This window comes from Rhinatrema bivittatum, chromosome 8 (assembly GCF_901001135.1).
Source record: "Rhinatrema bivittatum chromosome 8, aRhiBiv1.1, whole genome shotgun sequence".
Taxonomy (NCBI): domain Eukaryota; kingdom Metazoa; phylum Chordata; class Amphibia; order Gymnophiona; family Rhinatrematidae; genus Rhinatrema; species Rhinatrema bivittatum.
Window position 1 is genome coordinate 199,641,723 of NC_042622.1, and position 21,162 is coordinate 199,662,884.

Here is a 21,162-nt window from a genome sequence, read left to right on the forward strand (position 1 = left end):
TATTGACTTAACAAATAACATGTGAAGTTTTAAAATGAAATGAAACGGAATATAAATAAATAAACCAGAGGGTGGCAATCTTGTTTTCCGGGAGTTGAGAAGTCACAGTGCATTACGGTAATGTCATCCTGCATAGTGAGGAGGAGGCATAGAGAAATTTCAGTCACAGGGAAAGAGCTTATTGGAGAATACTAAGAGGTCCATATTCAGACACTGGCCAGCTAGCAAAGTTAGCCGGCTAAACTTATCCAGCAAACTTTGCTGACACATTCAGCCACATGGGCATTTAACATAAGAAGCTCAATGGTGGGTCAGACCAAGGTTCATCGAGCACATCCTCCTGTCTCAGACAGTGGCCAGACTGGGTCACAATTACCCGGCAGATCTCCAGTACCTGATCTGTTTCTTGCAGCTCACTCCCAGAGATAACTGTTTATGGACTTTTCCTTCAGGAACCCTACTAAGTTAGGTGCCTTGAATGAGGCATCAGATTCCATATCTTGACTGCTGAGTGAAAAAAATATTTCCTGCAATTTTGTTTTAAATCTGCTGGTTGCTAGTTTCCAGGCATGTTTCCTAGTGTTGCTTGAAAGGGTAAAAAAGCCATTCCCTGTACATACCTGGATCAGTTCAAACTCCTGTGTTTTGCCTCCCCACCAGCAGATGGAGACAGAGTTTTGACAGACTCTGCCTTATATACCTAGGTGCCGCCACAGCCTGCCAGTATTACTCTGTCTCCAGCAGATGGTAGGAGTGCTCAACCCACAGTCTGTATTGCTTAGTGTGATTGATTGTTGGTCATTTAGCTTCAGGTGACTACATTTGGTTTTGGTTTAATTTCAATTTGAGGGGATTATCTCAAAAAAACAAACAAACCCAAAAACCGACAGAGTTCAGCCTCCCAGGGGGTTGCTAGGTCCTGAGTGACCATCCCCCCTGGTTCATGAGGCAGCTGTGGCTGTGGTAGAGGACCTGATAGCCAATACTCAGCAGCTTAGGGGTTGACACCAGGGAGCCCAGCTCACTCACCCCAGGAGAACCAGCAGCAAGACCTTAGCTGCACCAGGCAAGTAAAAAAAAAAAAATAGAATAAATAACTGCTTTTGTTTTTGTCTCGGCTCTCTTCCCTCCTGCGGTGCTTAATTTGACTTTTCTCCTGCTTGTGCTGATTTAAAAAAAAAAAAAAAAGGGATTTTTGATTTTCCTCTTCAGTCCGACATGCCACGGAGGTCAGCATGCCGGGCGTGAGGCTCAACGCGAACTCGATTGTCGCGGGACGATTTGTGCACTGCCTGGGGGGGGGGGGGTTGTGCTGCGGGTTACCTCGGTCTCCCACACGTTTGGGGAGCTTCCTGCTGCTTCTTCTGTCCTGTTCCCATTGAGCGCTGGAATGGGTGCCATTTTGGAAAATTTCAGCACAGCAGCTTCGGCCACGTCGGGGGACAGCATTTTGCTGCCTTTACTATCGCCTCAGCGATCACTCTCGGGGGGGATGCCAAATCAGCTTGCCCTGATCAGATTTTACTCTGGGTTGACCCTGCAGAGGAGGAGGATTCCTCCTCCTCATCCTCTTTTAATTCAGATTTTATACTTTTATTACACAAGGCCTTTAAGGCCAGAAGAGCTTCTAAGAAGCAGAGCTTGGATAAAATCTCATCCCCACTGCCCCCTAGGCCCCGGAAACGGTCCAAGCAAAGGGCGGATCAGGGGGCCCCTAAGGCTAAGCGCCCCTTGAGGTCCATGGCGCCACAGAACAATTCAGATTCATCCTCAGATATCTCACCGGACCGTGATGATCAGGACCTGCCTACCCATCCCCCGAAGGGGGTAGAGGGTGAGGGGGACAAGCAGCAGAGTGCTGCGCAAGAGTCCCATGGCGTGGAAGGAGATAACCCTAAGGTGGTAAGGCTATTCCGAAGGGAGGAACTGGCGCCTCTTATTCCCGCCATTTTGAAAGTGTTAGGCATTGAGACAGCACAGGAACAGATGTCCTTGGGGTCTATGGACCCTGTGTTGTTGGATCTGAGGGGGTCCTCCTACGGCTTTCCCTTTCCATTTCTCGGCTACGGATCTGCTCTACAGAGAATGGGACACCCCAGATATGGGGCTTAAAGTCACAAAATCAATGAATAAGCTTTATCCTCTGCCAAAGGAGGCTTTGGCCGTTCTCAGAGTCCCTAAGGTAGATGCAACCGTGGCTGCAGTCACGAAGAAGACAGCTATCCCGGTCACGGGTGGCACGGCTCTCAAGGATCTGCAAGATCGTAAACTTGAGATGCAGCTGAAGAAAATCTTTGAGGTCTGTGCTGAGGGTCTGTGCAGCGAAGTGTAGCAATTTCGGTTTGAGAGCAGGGCTCCTCTGGGTGCAACAGCTGCAGGCCAATGAGTTTTTGTCTGAGGAAGAAGCTCTTCAGGCAGGACGCATGGTAGAGGTAATAGCATATAGTGCGGATGCCCTTTGACCTTCTGCGGACTTCCACACTATCCATGGTCTCAGCTGTTTCGGCCCGAAGATTATTGTGGTTGAGAAACTGGGCGGCGGATGTGTCTTCAAAATTCCAGTTGGGCTCTCTCCCTTTTAAAGGCAAGCTGCTGTTTTGGCAAAGAGCTGAAAGACATATCCAGTCTTTGGGCGAGAATAAGATTCATCGTCTACCAGAAGACAGACCATGGTCGAGAAGATCTCTTTCTTCTAGGGCACGCTTTCGTGGGGGTCGAAGATCTCTAACGCCCCGCATGCCCATTTCTTCCTTTCCGCAGAGTACTGGCAGGCAGCAATCTTGGTCTCTACCATTTCGAGGATGATGTTTCGGTAGACCCAGTAACTCCCAGTCTACCCAAGACGGTAATTCTTCACAATGATGGGCAGCCAGTCCATTCCTCGGATCCAGTGGTAGGGGGCAGACTGTCTCTGTTTTACGAGGAATGGACCAAGATCACTTCGGATCAGTGGGTTCTATCTGTGATAAAACACGGCTATGCTTTAGATTTTGCACGTCGACCATGCCAACAGTTTCTGATCTCATCGTGCAGGTATGCCACAAAACACCGAGCGGTAAAGCAGACATTGCAACGCCTTCTTGACCTGGGCACCATTGTTCTAGCTCCTTTGTCAGCGCAGTGAAGGGGCCGTTACTCCATTTACTTCGTGGTACCAAAACAAAGAAGGGTCCTTCCGGCCCATCTTCAATTTAAAATGGGTCAACAGATGCCTTTGAATCCCCTGATTCCGCATGGAGATGCTTCGATCAATCATCTCTTCCATTCGCCCGAGGGAGTATCTAGTGTTTCTGGATCTAACAGAGGCGTATTTGCATGTCTGGATCAGGGAGGATCATCAAAAGTTCCTGAGATTTGCCATTCTGGATCGGCACTATCAATTCCAAGCACTGCCCTTCGGTCTTACTACAGCGCCCAGGACGTTTACCAAGATCATGGTGGTGGTGGCAGCACAGCTACGCAGAGAGGGATTGTTGGTGCATCCCTACTTGGATGATTGGGTGATTCGGGCAAAGTCGGAAGCACTTTGCCAGGCAGCGTTCTAGCAGGTGTTGCAACTCTTGAAGGCACTCAGCTGGGTGGTCAATATGGCCAAATGTCACCTAATTCCCTCCCAATCGTTGGAATACGTGGGAGCTTTGTTTGACACTCAGAAGGGGAGAGTCTTTCTAACGTTTGACCGCATTGTCAAATTGCAGGGACAGGTGAGAGTATTCCTCTCCAAAGCTCAGCCGAGGGTCTGGGATTACTTGCAGGTTCCGTGACTTCGACTCTGGAGCTAGTTCCATGGGCCTTCGCTCATATGCATCCTTTGCAGTCAGCCTTACTTTCCCCCTGGAATCCAGTCTCCGAACAATTCCATCAGTATCTGCCTCTGACGAATTCCACTCATTCCAGTCTGCATTGGTGGCTGCTCTCGGACAGTTTGAGCAGGGGAGTTCCCTTGGTGGTTCCAGATTGGACGGTGGTGACCTGCAGGAGCAGTGGACTCTGGAAGAGTCTCTCGGTGGTCAATCAATCGTTTGGAGACCAGAGCGGTACGGCTGGCGTTGCAGGCATTCCTTCCACTTCTTAGGGGAAAGTCGGTCAGGGTGCTGTCAGATAACATGACCACAGTGGCTTACACCAGTCGTCAAGGAGGAACCAAGAGCCAGCCGGTGGCGGAGGAAGCTAGTCTGTTAATAGGCTGGGCGGAACAGAACCTCCTCAGCATAGGACAGCGTTCACGTGGATTTTCTAAGTCTGCATCGACTCGATCCAGGCGAATGGGAGCTGGTGGACAGAGCCTTTCAACTCATCTGCGACAGGTGGGGCGCTCTTCACATGGATGTGATGGCGACGTTCAAGAATTCCGAGGCTCCATGCGTCTTTGCTCGCTACAGACACACAGGAGCGGAAGGAGTGGATGCTCTAGTTCTTCCCTGGCCAATGACGGTTCTACTATACGTATTTCCTCCTTGGCCTCTGATAGGCAAAGTACTCAGGTGAATAGAGAGACACCCGGCAGAGGTGATCTTGGTGGCTCCCGAGTGGCCGCGAAGGCCGTGGTTTGCGGATTTGGTCAATCTGGCGGAGGAAGGTCTCCTGTGGTTTCCTTATCTTCCGAACCTGCTTGATCAGGGACCCGTCTGTTTCGACCAGGTTGGTCGCTTCTGTCTAGCAGCATGGCTTTTGAGAGGCAGCTTCTGAAGGGCAAAGGCTATTCCAATGAGGTGATCACTACTCTCTTGATCGCGTAAGTCTTCAACTTCCTTATCTTATGTTCGTGTCTGGAAGGTCTTTGAGTCATGGTGCATGGACCAGCGGATTTTGCCACTCGGGCGTCCGTGTCATATCTTGTTTCCTTCAGGCGGGATTAGCTAAGGAATTGTCCTGTAGTTCCTTGCAAATGCAAGTGTCAGCTCTTGGTTCTTTGCGCGGTACCATTGACGGCGTAGCGTTGGCTGCGCATCCGGATGTTTCTCGCTTCCTTAGGGGAGCAAGGCATTTGCGTCCCCCGGTGAGCTCACCATGCCCATCTTGGAATTTAAACTTAGTACTTACAGCTTTGTATGCGCTGCCCTTATCAACATCGAAGGACCTTACGTTGAAGGTGATGTTTTTAGTGGCAATTTCCTCTGCTCATAGGGTTTCTGAGCTTCAGGCGTCGTCATGCAGGGAACCTTTCTTGAGGATCTCAGATTCGAGTGACTCCTTGCGAACACTTCCTTCCTTTCTACCAAAGATGGCTTCCTCCTTCCATTTGAATCAATCTGTGGAGCTTCTGTCATTTTCCGATCTGGACAGGTTGGATCCTCTTTCTAAGGATTTGCAGAAGTTGGATGTTCGCATGACGCTGCTCAGTTATCTGGAAGTTACCAACTATTTTCAAGTCTCAGATCACCTCTTTGTACTCTGGAGTGGTCCAAAGAGAAGGTAACATGGCGTCTTAAGACCACAATAGCCCGGTAGCTGAAGGAAGCGATTAATTCCACATATTTGCTCAGTGGTAGGCCCTTGCCAGTGGGGCTTCTGGCGCATTCGACACGTTCTCAGGTGGCTTCCTGGGCAGAATGTCAGATTTCGCCGCAGGAAATCTGCAGAGTGGTTACATGGAAATCCTTGCATACCTTTGCGAGGCATTACAGGCTTGATGTCCAGGTGCCGGAGGTGGCTACTTTTGGAGAAGATGTGCTCAGAGCGGTCCTCTCCGGATCCTATCCCAAACTAAGTAAAGCTCTGGTACATCCCAGGAATCTGGACTGATCCAGGTATGTACAGGGAAAAGAAAATTGGTTCTTACCTGATAAATTTCGTTCCTGTAGTACCACGGATCAGTCCAGAATCCCGCCCGTTTACTGCATAGAGGCAATAGAGAGTCCGCTACATCAGCATTTGTTTGTTTTCTAATCTGCAGAGCAATCGTTTTTACCCTATTTACTGGGACTGGTTTACAGTTTGGGGGTCAGTGCTCCATTTGAGTTTACGGTTCTGGTATATAGTTAATTTGGGTTGGAGCTATTCTGCTTTGACACTGAGTAATACTGGCAGGCTGTGGGTGGCACCTAGGTATATAAGACACAGTCTGTCAAAACTTTGTCTCCAACTGCTGGTGGGGAGGCAAAACCCAGGAGTCTGGACTGATCTGTGGTACTACAGGAACGAAAATTATCAGGTAAGAACCAGTTTTCTTTTCTCTATTTATGCATTCCATCCTACTCATAATTTGATAAATCTGTCATCTCTTTATCATTTTTGTCCCTCTTCTTTTCTCTGTACTTTTTCTGTGTCCTGCTATATCTTTTTTATGAGATGGGGCAACCAGAACTGCACCCCAGTACTCAAGATGTGGATCTATAAAAGACATTATGATAGTGTCAGTTTTGTTCTCTAGTCCTTTTCAAATAATTCCTAACCTTCTATTTTCCTGTTTCACCACTGTCGCTGCACACTGAGCCAAAGATTTCAAGGTATTGTCCACAAGGACCCCAAGGTTCTTTTCCTGGGTGATTACTTCTAACATGGAACTTGGGTGATTTTAGGGCTGCACTTCGGCTGTCCTAAAGCTAGCTGGCTAGGTTAACCAGATAACATTCAAAATTGGGACTATCTGGCTATCTTACCTGGATAATAGCGCTCCACCCCTGACATAGCCAGAAAGCAACATATTATCTAAATATCTCATAGATGTCGGATGGGTGAGATTTTTAAATCCTGGCATTTGTGCAGCTAAATGCCAAACTTAGCCAGAAAATGCGCTGAATATGAATCTCAGATCGTTTTGTGCATTAACTGTGATACTGGAAATGGGTAACACTAGTTGCTTGCTTGTAAACCTGAGAAATGCTGCGATTTACATGATTTCCTCCATCCATCTGCTGCTGTGGCAAGAAAACCACTCATTCATGCAGAAACGGCTGCTTCAATAACACATTTGAACAACTAGAAATAGGAGTGTAGCAAAATGTAGTGAATGACCAAAACAGAGCAGCAAATTGGGGAGAGTGGGAGCGAGCATAATAGGAGAGAAATCCATTTTAGAGACTATCCAGAGAAAGGAAAACAGAAATAAAGTTTCAGAAACCTCAGGTTTTTAAAAGTGACAGAGGCAGATGGCACCTTATAGACTAACCAGTTTATTGAGGCATAACCTTTTCAAGGAGCAGAGTCCACTCCGTCAGATGCTCAAAAGCTCATGCCTCAGTAAATTGCTTAGTCTAGTATAAGGTGCCACCTACCTTTGTCATTTTTGCCACATCAGACTAACGCCATCTACCCCTCTGAAGGTTTTTACTATTCAGGTTTTAAGGTTCCAAGGAATAGCAGTGTTGATGTAGGTATGGATATTTGGCTTCTGGGCATTGAAGGTCATTGCCAAGATCAGGAACTCTACTCATACTTCAAATCAGCTAGCAGAGTTGCTCTTTTAAGGAGCTCGTGCTATTTTACCCATTCTCATATCTTTCCTGTTAGCATGTCTCCTTTCTTTGAGATGCCTTCTCTCCATGGGGTTTTTATATTCTTTCCCTAGGCTGATTGCCCCACACTTGTGACGCTCTAAGCAGTAGAAGGCATGAAATATCCGACATGGGGGGCGATGTCAAACAATGTGCGTGTGTCCATTTTTGTTGTAATCCATCGCCCCATTGGGATGGCCAGCTCTTTCCATAATGGTATTTCTTTTCTTAAATTGTGCATTTGAGCTTGCTTGAGTGAATTTGGGACTTAGAAATGTTCAGTCACAAAAATATCCATGAGCTATGATGAATGAAATTATTCCAAGTCTAAATTAATAAAAAGTGACACTCTATCTTGGATAAGGCCAATAAAGCCTAGACTCCTTTACTTTACTCTTGCTCGGATTCAATTTATACATTGTTGGCTTCATTATGATACGCACGAGCCTCAATTAACTCTACTTTGAACGTGCTTCCCTGATATCACCATCATCTAGGAAAGCATGGAGCCTTGATGTTTTGAACTAAGGTTAAGAAGCCAAAAGTATTTGCCCATACATCATTCACCATGTTGTCTCTTTTTTTTAAGTATGCTCAAAAATACATATATGCCCCTACTCCATAGAATTAGGTAGGGAAAAATTAGTTACAAGAAATAGAAATATCTCATTCCTTTGCATACTTTGCTTTGCACTCATTATTTTATCAATCCTGCACATCGAGGAACAATCCCTTTTACAGACATGTGCCTGCTTTTTACTGTTTCAAAGATGCAGTCTCCAATCCAGCCCTTCTAGGATAGGTTGTCCTGACAATCAGAAATGATTATGTAACATAGCCTTGCACAGGAAGGATTAAGAATGCTTATCTGCTTTGGACATGTGCATCCTCTGCTTTCAACAGTCCATCACTTGAAATGTAGAACATCAGATAGCAGAACCACTTAGCAATGTTGAATGGAGGTATATAAATTTAATAAATAACTACAATATCTGTGTATAGTCCGTCTCTGCTCCACTTAACTAAGGACATCACTTCCACTCTACACGATTTCACATCTAACTTCTCTGGACTCATCTGAAATAACGAAAGATCTGATCTCTCTGTGATGTAGCTGCTGTGCCTCTGAAGGTTCTCCCTCCTGCAGATCCAACAACTCCACCTCTGCCATGCTCTATTTCTAACCAAGGCATATGATGCTGGATGTGCATGTTATGAAGCAAACCGCATGCCTGGGTCATCTTCTGGTACAAAGCCTCCACTGCGGTTGACACAATAAAATGGGCTTCCTTATCATCCATGCCAGACCAGTCCAGATAAGTAGGTTCTATCCCCCTTCTACTAGATGGAGACAAAGAAGAAAATCTGAGCTGATTTTACTCCCCTTATTGGGATCTGGTGGAACCTTCAGCAGATGGCACGGATTGGTGCAGCTAGGTATATTTATTTATTTGAATAATTTTTCTATACTGTTTTTTTGGGTTTTTTTACTAGGAAGTAGTCAAAACGGTTTACAAAGGTGGATGTACATAGTAAAAATAAAATACTAAATATAGACAAAAGTACGTATTAAAAAGGTTTAAAGGTTTAATTAAAATAGGAGGAAATAGTGGTTGGGTTCCAACTGGATTGTCAAGAGCAAACATCTATTAGATATAATGAAGATATTAAGGGCAGTCTCCGGCCAGGTGATCTAGACAGAGTGGTAGGAGCTGAATTGTTATTTCTTACTGGGAAATGCTTTTTCAAAAATAGGCTTTCGAGTTCTTTTTGAATTTTCTTACTGGAGGAGTTTCTAAGATTACTCTGGAACTCGCTCGCAGACAAAGGTCCTGCTAGGATAGGGCAATTCAGGGAAGCTTTTTGACTGTTTCTGATCCTGTGGGAATTGACTCAGTTCCTGCTTTGATGGGCCACACATTATGTGGTCCTCGGTGTCTTTAAATCTTTACTTGTGTCCGGCAACAGAAGCTACTGACGACACACTTTTCCTTCATGCCTGTATTTTGTAAACTGCAGCAGGAAGTACACAGTTTATAAAATACTGCTTATTACTGCCCCCAAAATATGCACGAATGTTTCAGTCTGTATACATTTCTTTAATGCACGGATCCACATGGAGCTTCATGTTCAGAAGCTTTAGCTGGCTGACCCCTAGATTTATTAAATGCTATATTTATAACAGAAATATTTCCTCCGATTTAAAAAAAAATAAATAAAAAGGGGGGGGGGGGGGGGTCTAGGCTAATTTCCCTGCTCCTGCATCACATAGGTAATTTCTGCAAGGTGCAATAAATTTATTGTACCTGTGCTAATTTTTGCTTTGCGCTCTGATTTAATCCACCATGGTGGCATTATAGCAAAAAGAATTTTATCGCACATGCCATTGGGGGGGGGGGATAGAGAGAGAGTGCGCCTCTATAGAGACCAATATGTCACTTTATTATTTATACCGCTGTAAGAGGAGGCATTTTTAACTCAGTGTGGGGATTTGGGGAGGTGGGGTAAGTTTTGGGGAGGGAGGCGGTTTTACATAGTAGGAGGTATGAACAGCAAAGTTGACATCACTGAAGATTTTCTGCTGTTTGAATCTCCCCCACCACAGTATGTGCAATAAAAACCTTTTAGTTTGAGAATGCACAGAAAACTCCTCCCACTTGCATAGCAAATGTCACATTTGCATACTAGCACGCATTGTGCTATTTAATGAACGCGTTATGGCGTTATTGCGTGCGTAACGTGAAATGGTAAATGACCCTGTAAGGTAAGGGCGCTCCGGGGGCATAAGTGGGAGGAGGAGTTAGCCACTTAACCAGCTAACTCAGATATTCAAAGGTAGCCAAATTATCTTAGCCAGCTAAATGTGATCTGGCCAAAGAGCTGCTCTAAAGTTAGCCGGCTGCACTATTGAACATACCTCCAAAGTTAGCCGAATAAATTTATCCAACTAACTTTGATATCCAGACTGTCTGAATGTGGACCTTAGAGTTTGAACACTTATTTTATAAATGAACACACACATATTTTATGCATTCAATTATTGTAACCTATGTGTGTAATAAGGCAGGTGTTTTATAACGTTGGCTGATGTATGCGCTTATCTCACATATGAAAATATTTGTGCACATAAGTCCAAGTTTGTTTGCTGAAACCTCCGTCAGTTCACCCACATCCTCGCCACTTGCTCCAGATTTCACACCCAAAAACTGCAGATTTAATATCCGCGACTTGATTAGTGCATGTTTCTTGTATCTGCGTACGCCATTTATAAAAATGCATAAATGTGTGCATACTTCCAGAATGCCCTTGAAACACCCTCTTTGTGTACACATACTTTTTCGCATAGCAGCAACAATACACATGTAGTTTGGCCTTTCAAAACATTTGCTTACTATGCACAGAGATGTACTTGTGCCCGATTTTATTCGCACAGCCCCCATGTAAGTCTGAAAAATTCACCCCAGAATAGGCATTCTGTAATTGCTCTTATGGACTGCTTGGTACTTTTCTGAACCAGCAGCTGGGGCAGGAATGGAGTTAATAGCCGAAGTATGAATGGATGCCCATTACTTAGAACAGAGCTTTCCAAACTTTTCAAGTTGGTGACACACTTTTTAGACAAACACAATTTCACGACCACAGTAATTCAGTCTACTAGCAAACCAGAGGTTAAACGAATGACACTTATTTCGACAATTTATGTATGTTTCTTTAAATATATACATAGGTTGTGTCGTGAAACATTTTATTTATCTCATGAAAACCTTTCATTCCCTGTACATACCAGGATAAGTCCAGACAGTGGGTTATCTCCCCCTTCCAGCAGATGGAGTCAAATAGAACTTTGAAGGATGCTTCCTTATAAGGTAGTGCACCCTCTACTAATCCTTAGTATTCTCTTGACTCCAGCAGATGACAGTGGTGGCTTTCATTCCCCACTGAGATGACTAGAAAGCTATTTTAGGAATTTTCTTTATTTTCAGCTTTCCTTTCTTTTGGATGGATCAAGTCTAATTAAAAAAAAAAATTTTTGAATTTTCTGAGGGAATTATTTGGAGAGCTTCCTGTAGCCTCCGCTCCTGTTTTAGTGGGAGCATTCTATAGCTTGCAGGCAGTACTATTTGCAGCTCTCCCCACCCTCCCATCAAGGTCGGCAGAGCCATGGATAAGCTATATCCTCTCCCGGTGATTTCCTGGAGCTTCTTAAGGTTCCTAAAATAGATTCTGCAGTCTCAGCGGTGACGAAAAGAACTACCATTCCAGTAACAGGTGGTGCAGCCTTGCGAGATCTTAAAGATCGAAAGCTGGAAGTTTATCTTAAGAGTTTTTGAGGTGTCTGCCCTGGGGGTCCGGGTGGCCATTTGTAGTTCCTTCGCTCAGCGTGCAGGCCTCCGCTGGCTTCAACAGCTGCTCAGCTCCCAGGAGTTGCCTCCTGAGGAAGCACTTCAGGCAGACCACCTGGAGGCCATCATAGCATATGGAGCAGACGCTCTATATGATGTTCTGAGAGTATTGGCCAGATCTATGGTTTCTGCAGTCTCTGCTAGATGCCTCCTCTGGCTTCGCAACTGGTCGGCAGATTCTTCCAAGTCGCAGCTGGGATCCAAACCCTTCAAGGGCAAGCTACTATTTGGGAAGGATCTGGACCAGATTATCAAGTCCCTCGGAGAGAATAAGGTACACAAACTGCCAGAGGATCGCCCTCGTTCTTCTAGGTCTTTTAATTCCACTAGAAGCCGATTCAGGAATCAACGTTGTTCCGCTAGGCAAGGACTGCAGCTCCTTGTCAGCCGTCCTCTCGATCTCAATCCTGGACTCAGTTCTTTCGTGCCCGAAGACAGCCCCACTCTGGTCTGGCCCAGGGGATGTCCTCAAAGTCTTCACAATGAAGCTATGCCGGCCCACTCCCGATCCCCAGGATAGGGGGACGTCTCTCCCTTTTCTACGAGGAGTGGGTCAACATCACATCAGATCAGTGGGTCCTGGATATTCTAAGACACGGCTACGCATTAGAATTTGCTCGGCCGCTAAGAGACAGGTTCTCTTCTCTCCATGTGGCCCAGTCCAGAAACAACTCATAGTCCGGCAGACACTAGAAGGGTTTCTGGCTCTGAGTGATTCGTCTGGTTTCCCCCCCCCCCCTCGGAAGTAGGCCAGGGACATTATTCGGTATACTTCGTAGTCCCCAAGAAGGAAGGTTCTTTCCGCCCGATCTTGGATCTCAAGATGGTCAACAGAGCCCTCAAGATTCCCCACTTTCGGATGGAAACCTTGCACTCCGTGATAGAGGCGGTACACTCCGGAGAATTTTTGGCCTCCCTGGATCTGATGGAAGCTTATCTACACATTCCCATCCTCCAAGCGCATCAACGTTTCTGCGATTCAAGATTCTGGGACAGCATTTCCAGTTCCAGGCTCTACCTTTTGGTCTTGCGACCGCTCCTCGAACCTTCACGAAGGTGATGATAGTAGTAGCTGCCGCTCTCCGGAGGGAGGGAGTGAGTCTAGTTGCATCCATACCTGGACGACTGACTCATTCGGGCAAAGTCCTCAGCCCAGTGCTACCGGGCGGTCGACAAGGTGTTGACGCTTCTTCACTCCCTCGGTTAGGTGGTCAATTTCGCCAAGAGCAGCCTTTCTCCATCTCAGTCTCTGGACTTCCTGGGGGCGCATTTCGACACAGCGCTGGGCAAGGTGTCTCTGCCCCCGGATAGGGCTCATATACTCATAGCTCAGATACAGCGATTCATCGGGGTCTCGCTTCCAACGGCATGGGATTACCTCTAGGTCCTGGGATCCATGGCTTCCACCATCGATCTAGTCCCCTGGGTGTTTGCACATATGCATCCCTTACAGCGTGCCTTGCTGTCCCGCTGGAAGCCTGTGTCTCTGGACTTCCAAGCCATCCTTCCTCTCCCGCAGGGAGCCAAGGACAGTCTCTCGTGGTAGTTCAACCTGTCTCATCTTCTCCAGGGTGTTCCTTTGGACATCCCAAAATGGGTTAATCATCACAACGGACGCCAGTCTCTCTGGCTGGGGAGCGGTGTGTCAGATGAGTTCTGCGCAAGGAAAGTGGACGCCTTCCCAAGCAACTTGGCTGATCAATCGCTTGGAGACCAGAGCAGTGCGTCTGGCATTGAAACGCTTCCTACTTCTCGTCCATCACGCAGTCCGAATACTCTCAGACAATGCGACCACTGTGGCCTACATCAATCGCCAAGGGGACAAAAGGAGCCGGCATGTCTCTCGGGAGATGGACAGGTTGATGGCGTGGGTGGAGACTCATCTCTCCTGCCTAGCAGCTTCCCACATCGCAGGCGTAGACAACGTTCAAGCCGACTTTCTCAGTCGTCAACATCTAGATCCGGAGAGTGGGAACTCTCAGAGGAGGCGGTGAATCTCCTGGTCCACAGATGGGGGACCCCCCTATCTGGATCTAATGGCAACCTCCCGGAATGCCAAGGAGCTCAGTTCTTCAGTCGCAGAAGAGAGTACGGCGCAGAGGGAGTGGATGCCTTAGTCCTTCCCTGGCCCCGTCATGTTCTCCTCTAAGTGTTTCCCCCTTGGCCTCTGGTGGGCAAGGTGCTCCAGAAGAATAGAGTCCCACCAGGGTCCGGTGTGTTAATGCTGGTGACATCAGAATGGCCCCGTCGTCCGTGGTTTGCAGACTTGATCAACCTCGCAGTGGACGGACCTCTTTGTCTGGGTCACCTTCCCACGCTTGCTGCATCAGGGTCCGGTAATCTTCCCACCCAGGCCGATCGGCTTCTGTCTTGCGGCCTGGCTTTTGAGAGGCGCCGGCTGAGACGGCGTGGATACCCAGAGGCCGTTATCTCGACCCTCTCAAGGCTAGAAAGACGTCTACCTCCATCTCCTATATCAGGATATAGAAAGTTTTTGAGAACTGGTGTGCCTCCATACCTGTGTCGCCACGGACCGCCTCGGTGGCTCAGATCCTATCTTTTCTTCAACAGGGACTGGACAAGGGTCTGGCCTACAACTCGCTGAGAGTGCAAGTCGTTGCCCTAGGCGCTCTACTTCATCAACGAGAGGGAAACTTCCCTCTCCTCTCACCCGGATATCATCAGATTCCTCAGGGGGGTGAAGCATGTGGAGTCTCAATCTTGTTCTTGCGTTCCACGACCCTCAAGGATATCACTCTCAAGACGGTTTTCCTGGTAGCTATCTGTTCTGCCCGCAGAATCTCTGAGCTTTAAGCACTCTCGTGCAGAGAGCCCTACCTTCGTTTTACGGATTCGGGAGTTTCCTTGCGCACTGTGCCTGCTTTTCTGCCCAAGGTGGTTTCAGAGTACCACTCGAATCAGACAGTAGCGCTTCCGTCCTTCTCAGCGGATGCATCGGCGGATTTACGCAAGCTAGATGTCAAGCGTATCCTCATTCGCTATCTGGAAGTCACTAATGATTTTCGCTTGTCGGACCTTCTGTTTGTTCTCTGGCATGGTCCGAGGAAGGGGGCCAAGGCGTCAAACTACCATTGCTCGCTGGCTGAAGGAGGTGATCTCGGTGGCCTACATTGGAGCGGGTCGACAACCTCCGGGTGTCAAGGCCCATTCTCTTCGAGCTCAGGCTGCTTCCTGGGCGAAGATGCAATCTGTCTCGTTCCAGGAGATTTGTCGAGCGGCAACTTGGAAATAGTTACATACCTTTGCTCGTCATTATAGTCTACTCATACAGTCGCCTACTTTTGGCTCCTTTGGCTCGAGGGTCATTCGAGCAGGGCTTTCCGGGGCCCACCCTACATAGGGAAGCTTTGGTACATCCCACTGTCTGGACTGATCCTGGTACGTACAGGGAAAAGAAAATTATTCCTTACCTGCTAATTTTCATTCCTGTTGTACAAAGGATCAGTCCAGACGCCCTCCCTGACTGTTTATTGGGTTTGGGATTGCCTCTCTGCTCAAATTGTTCTTCAGTGCCTTTTTTCTTTTGGCTGGTTAATGGTTCATTCTGCAAGTTTGTTGTTTGACACTGTTTTTTGTGCCTTTTGCACACTGTTATTTGTTACTTAATTCTATTGTTCTTGATCATCCTGATTTTCCTCTTTGCTTTGATATACTCTATACTGAGGATTAATAGAGGGAGCACTACCTTTATAAGGAAGCATCATTCAAAGTTCTATTTGACTCCATCTGCTGGAAGGGGGGGATAACCCACTACCTGGATTGATCCTTGGTACTACAGGAACAAAAATTAGCAGGTAAGGAATAATTTTCTTTTTATGTTAAAAATATATAATTTCCAAGATTAATGTTATAATTTGAGTAACAAAAATAAAACTAATTGAATAACACCAATAACTATTTACCTCTTTAATGAGATGTATGAGCTTCATGGGATGAACACAGCTTTGGACTATTTGGTGGAATATTAGATAAAGATACTCTCATTTCGTCATCAAGCATTTTTAAGCTTCCACGTTTCAATGTCTTCAAATTTGTCATCATTGAAAAGGATACTTCACCAGTGTATGTAGTGGAAAACTGCAGAAGCATTTTTAACGCTTTTTTACTTATGTTTGGATACATTTTTGAAACATGAATTCAAAAGTTGTCTGTCACCCTCTTCCTTAATAGACTTCGATTATTTTTTATTTCAGCAAATTCTTCTTCAGTAAGTGAAAAGTCAATTGTTGCAGTTGAAAGAAATGGATTTCTGATCCAATCATAATCTTGGATTTCAATATTTGGGAAGTAGTGATAAACTTTCTCTCCGAGCAATGCTAACTGGTCAACCATTATCGAACTGATCTCACATTTTAGCTCACAGTCAGCAGTTTTGGAAAACATTTCAAAATTTCCTTCTGTCACTTTCCTTTTCCAAATTGCTATCTTGTTTCTCATAGCACAAATTTTATCTACCGCTGTTACAATATTTTCTCCTTTTCCTTGCATACTGCTGTTTATTTTATTCAAGTGTTCAAATTTGTCGGCAAGACATGCTAGTTTTGTGCACCATAGTTTGTTTTGAATTAGATCACAGATTTTATTTTGCTGATTTTCCTCAGTTTAAGCATCATTTCCTTCAATTCGTATATACGACAAAGCACGCGACCTCTTGAGAGCCAACTAACTTCTGTGTGTAGTATAAGGTTTTTAAATTTTGCTTCCATTTCTTCACAAATATGAGCAAATAACCTTGATTTAAGAGGTCTGCTTTTAATGTAATTGACCATTTGAACCACTTGATCCATAACCTTTATTAATTCATTACCAATGCTTTGCGCGACTAGTACTTTGCAATGTAAAAAGCAGTGAGTAATTATATTTTTATTCTCTCTTTGTTAAAGCTGTAAAACCTGTTTGACCAACTATTGAAGGAGCTCCATCTGTGCATATTCCTATACAATTTACCATTGCAAATTATTTTCCTTCATGAAGCAATCTAATGTTTTAAATATATCTTCACCTCTAGTTCTCATTGGAAGTTCTAGACAACACAAGAATTGCTCAATTCTGTCAGCATGAATGAAACGTACAAAAACCAGTAATTGTGCTAACCCACTGACATCTGTTGATTCATCTAACTACAATGTAAAAAGCATATCTTCTTGAAAAATATCCTTCATTTGAAGCTTTGTCATCAGACATGTCTTGAATACGTCTTCCAATTGTGTTATCTGCCAAAGGGATTTTATTAACTTCTATCTCAAATTCGGGCCCAAACATTGTTCGAACAATAGCACAGCAAGATTCCTTTATAGTGGTTTCGGCAATAGTGTGTGGCTCCTTATTTTTGGCAATTATTTGAGCAACCAAATAACTTGCCTTATGAGCTTTCTCTGATGTCTTCATTCTCTTAGTTAACGATGCAGACTGCTTCTTTTATAGATTTTGAAAGTTCAATAAAGTATTCTACTGGCTTTTCTGACAAATGACTGTGTTTTTGAGGTTAAAATGGCGCTTTTAATTTGTTTGGTACCATACTTTCATTTGCAAGTATCATCCCACAAACTAAACAGTGGGGACAAGGATTGTTTTCATTACCAGAAAATGTGAACCCCAGTTTTATATAATCTGCATTCTATAAATTAGGCGTGGAAATTTTTCCTTTACACTTCTTGCTTATTAATACAAGACGGTTCAACAGTTGATTCTTGTGTAGTTTTCTCTAGTGTCGATACATTTTGTTCATCACAAATGTCGTCTTCATATGGTTGGCCAACGTTAGCACTGCATTGTGTGCAGTCGGAGTTGACGGCGTGGCGTCATTAGGGCCTAAGTGACCTAGCCGGTGCCAGAGACTTGCCATTAAGGATACCTAAGAACAATACACCAGCTTTCTGTCCATATTCTTTGTTCTAGAATCCGAACAGATCTTGAAATACGATCCCTCCGTAGCTTCCGCAGACAGAGCTATTTAAAAAAAATAAATAAAATTTCATAACCGCTTCCGTGAGAGTGAAAGTTTGCGGAATGGGAAATTCACTTGGGAATGATGCTGGAGGGGAGCGGCTTCAGAGGTGCTACTGCCATGTGGATTGGGCTTTAATGTGCTATGTTTGCGCAACACACCTTCACACTGCAGGCGACACACTAACGTGTTGCGACACACAGTTTGGAAAGCTCTGACTTAGAGTAACCCAGCAGCAAGGACTGTTATTAAAGGACATTTTTCAGACTTCCATCACAACACTACACACACTGGCTTCACTCCCACATTGACCCAGCAGAGCTCTGTTTCAAAGGTCATGAGCACACAGTCCTTAGCAAGGCGCAAGAATTTGGTCACCACATCAGTGATCAGCCAAGTGATAGTCACAGCTGAACTGCATGCTCTGACTGTGATGATGCTTACAGTTCTGGTAGATGGCTTCCTAGACCCTTGGAAGAATCAAGGCCATATGAGTGCAGTCACTAGCCTTTATCACATTGGAGAAGTGCATTGTCTTATAGAAGCCCATTTGCACCTTGAGGTATTAGTCAGGCAGATGGATAGTTTTGGCATTTATAATGGAGTTGTCACACTGGAAGAAACCAGAAGTCAGATACTACAGAGCAGTCTGCAATGTTTCCTGTAAATTGCGCTCATACACGCAGGAAGACCTAGCATGCACAACAAAAAGAAAACAGAATGGTGTTTCAGAGAACACCATATGCAAATTTGTACACCACGTTGCACATGACAACTTTTTTGCACACGCAGCACACAAAAACTTAGAGGTGGTCAGAACTTTAATAATACTAGCCAAGCCATGAGGGTGTTATGTATGACAGCACAGGTATCCACGCAACTTCTCCCATTGCAGAGAGACGAGAGGTCTGGTCGGGTACACTCATCAGCTAGGATGGAAGATTTTCCTGTGAGAGGCTCCAAGTTTCCATGAGTACTCATAAAATAGTTACTCTTAGCCACAGAGATCAAAGACCAAGTCATCTTAGCTGGCCAGGTTAGAAGGAAGTCGCATCCCATATCATGACCGTCTTACATAAGCAGTCCTTTATTGTACCTTTTATCAACTGTGTGAAACGGACAAGGTCCCTTTTTTTAATTTCCTGTGCTGCACTGCCCAGGAAATTCATGAAGGCTGACGAGACTTTGGCCATGTGCTTCCCAGAGTGCCTAACTAACGTTGGGATGTGCACAAGGAGCCGGAGCACAGCAGCTCTCATTTTTCCAACTGGTCCTCCTGGGCTGGTACTGGGACACCCAAACGGTGTCTTATTATTTGTTTTTCAGACCAGTGAGGGGACCAGCAGACACCCTGTTCCTAGTGTGGGGTAGCCTCCTTCCTGACTACCAGAAGGGAGAAGTAGTGGACACGAAAGCTGCCATGTTGTCTAGAGAAGAACCTGGATAGGTTCCTTGGCATAGGAGACCAACAAGGTGAGTCCTTATTGCTGCTCTTTTGTTTGCATGCATGCATGATGGTATGTGTGTGTATGACTGGAAGTGTGATTTATTTTTTTTTAATGTGCTGTTGTATGATTTGCATGATTGTTGTATCTATGGTGTGTTTGTGAGTCTGGCCAAGTTGTTCGCTCACACAGCATGTGCCTTATTGTATTGCATGGCTGTCATGGTATAATCTAGTAGAGGACTGTATGTTGTGGGTTATATAAGGGAAGGAGGATGCTTAGACGGATGTTGTGCACATGATTTTCCTTTCCTGCATTGATACATGATGAGATATAGATACACACTTCTTATATTGTCCAGGGGTCCGCCATCTCTAGATTTGCGTTGTCTTCTGTCCTAGGTTCCTTCTTTCCACCTGGGTCACACTTCACGTTCTCTTTTGGTGTGGTGGCTGAGATGAGCATAATTAATTTATAGGACAGAGTTTAAATAAATCAAATCCTTGTTTCCTTATCTTGTTCTCCTTCTATTTCAGGTCCCACCCTGACATGCTGGTCCTATGGCACCAGCATAGTGGAGAAGAGGACATGTCTGCTCCCCATTGTCAGCAAAGTGAGGGAAGGGGAGTCGGGAGCACCCCCGTTCCCACAGCTTTTCAAGATGGGGATGAGGGTGTCATTTTGTTTATATTATTTTGTATGTAAGTAAACAGTTTGTTTTCTTTGTGTAGCAGTTATATGTTTGGTTCCTATGTGAGCAGTTGTGTGTTGTGCGGTTTATGGCATAAAAGGATAGAAATGAGATGCAAGTGGATGTGTTGTGATTGAGTAAGCATGTGAGAGGGAGTAGGAATAAAGAAGTGAAAACAATGCTATGATTTAAAATAGGATAAAGAGGGTTGGCATGCATGTTGCTTAGGGTAATATACGCGGAGACGTTCCCTAGTGGTAGAGAAGTGAGGGAAAAGCCAGGGATCAGCTGATGCTTATGGCATTTGTAACGGATTGAAATTGGGCAGATGAGATGGACCATAATGTTCTGTTTCTGTATTAATGTATTTATTAGGGTAGGCCTAATCATATTTTTTTTTTTTTAAAGGAAATGAGTTTTGCCCTTTAATATCAACCTTTGCATGGAAAATGTTAGACATTTTCTGTAAATCGAGGGAAGTTCTTCTTTGCAGTGTTATCTGATAGATATTTGTGCGCAGAGTGGGAGGCATTACTGTAGTATCTGTGGCAGCTTCTCCCAATATTTCTTTCAGGCTGCTAAGTGTGTGTGTAGATACATATATATAAACGTTTTTTGTTTTTCCTTTTTACAAATATCCATGTTGCTAATTGTCAAAACTCAAATATTTTTGCTCTTCATTTTCCAGATCAGTAGTGTTCAAGCTGATCCTCTGGTTTTCAGGATATCCGTAATGAATATGCATTTAATATATTTACATGCACTACCTCTGTTGTATGCAAATAACTCATGCATATTTATTAAGCATATCCTGAAAACCAAACCGGCTAGAGGGGACCTGAGGACCAGTTTGAGCACCTCTGCTCTAATAGGCAGAGTTTAAGTGAGGGTGAATACAAAACAGACACATGAGTACAATATCTGGAACATCTCCAGAAGATCCCATGGGGTGACAACATATCTTCGGAGTCACTAAACGGCACAACCAGTATATTTTACTTAAAATCTTACCTCCAGGCTTATTCCCAGCAGTTTTCCTGCCCATGCAGAAATGTTTCTCTCTCTGGACACAACCCCACTTTTCGCTTTATCCCAGATCTTGCCTTTATTTTAATCTTAGCCCGGTGATCTGTTTTCTGAAGGTTTTAGTATGGGAAGGGCGCATAATCCACTCCTGCTAGCACAGACTACGTTAAATTCTCTGATGGAAAGCACTTCT

The 21,162-nt window shown here is 45.0% G+C and overlaps 1 protein-coding gene across 6 annotated transcripts in view; it reads left to right on the forward strand.

Moving 5' to 3' along the window:
- The window catches only part of CLUH (clustered mitochondria homolog), a 153,935-nt gene that overhangs the window by 73,241 nt on the left and 59,532 nt on the right, over positions 1-21,162 (forward strand). The window lies entirely within an intron of this gene.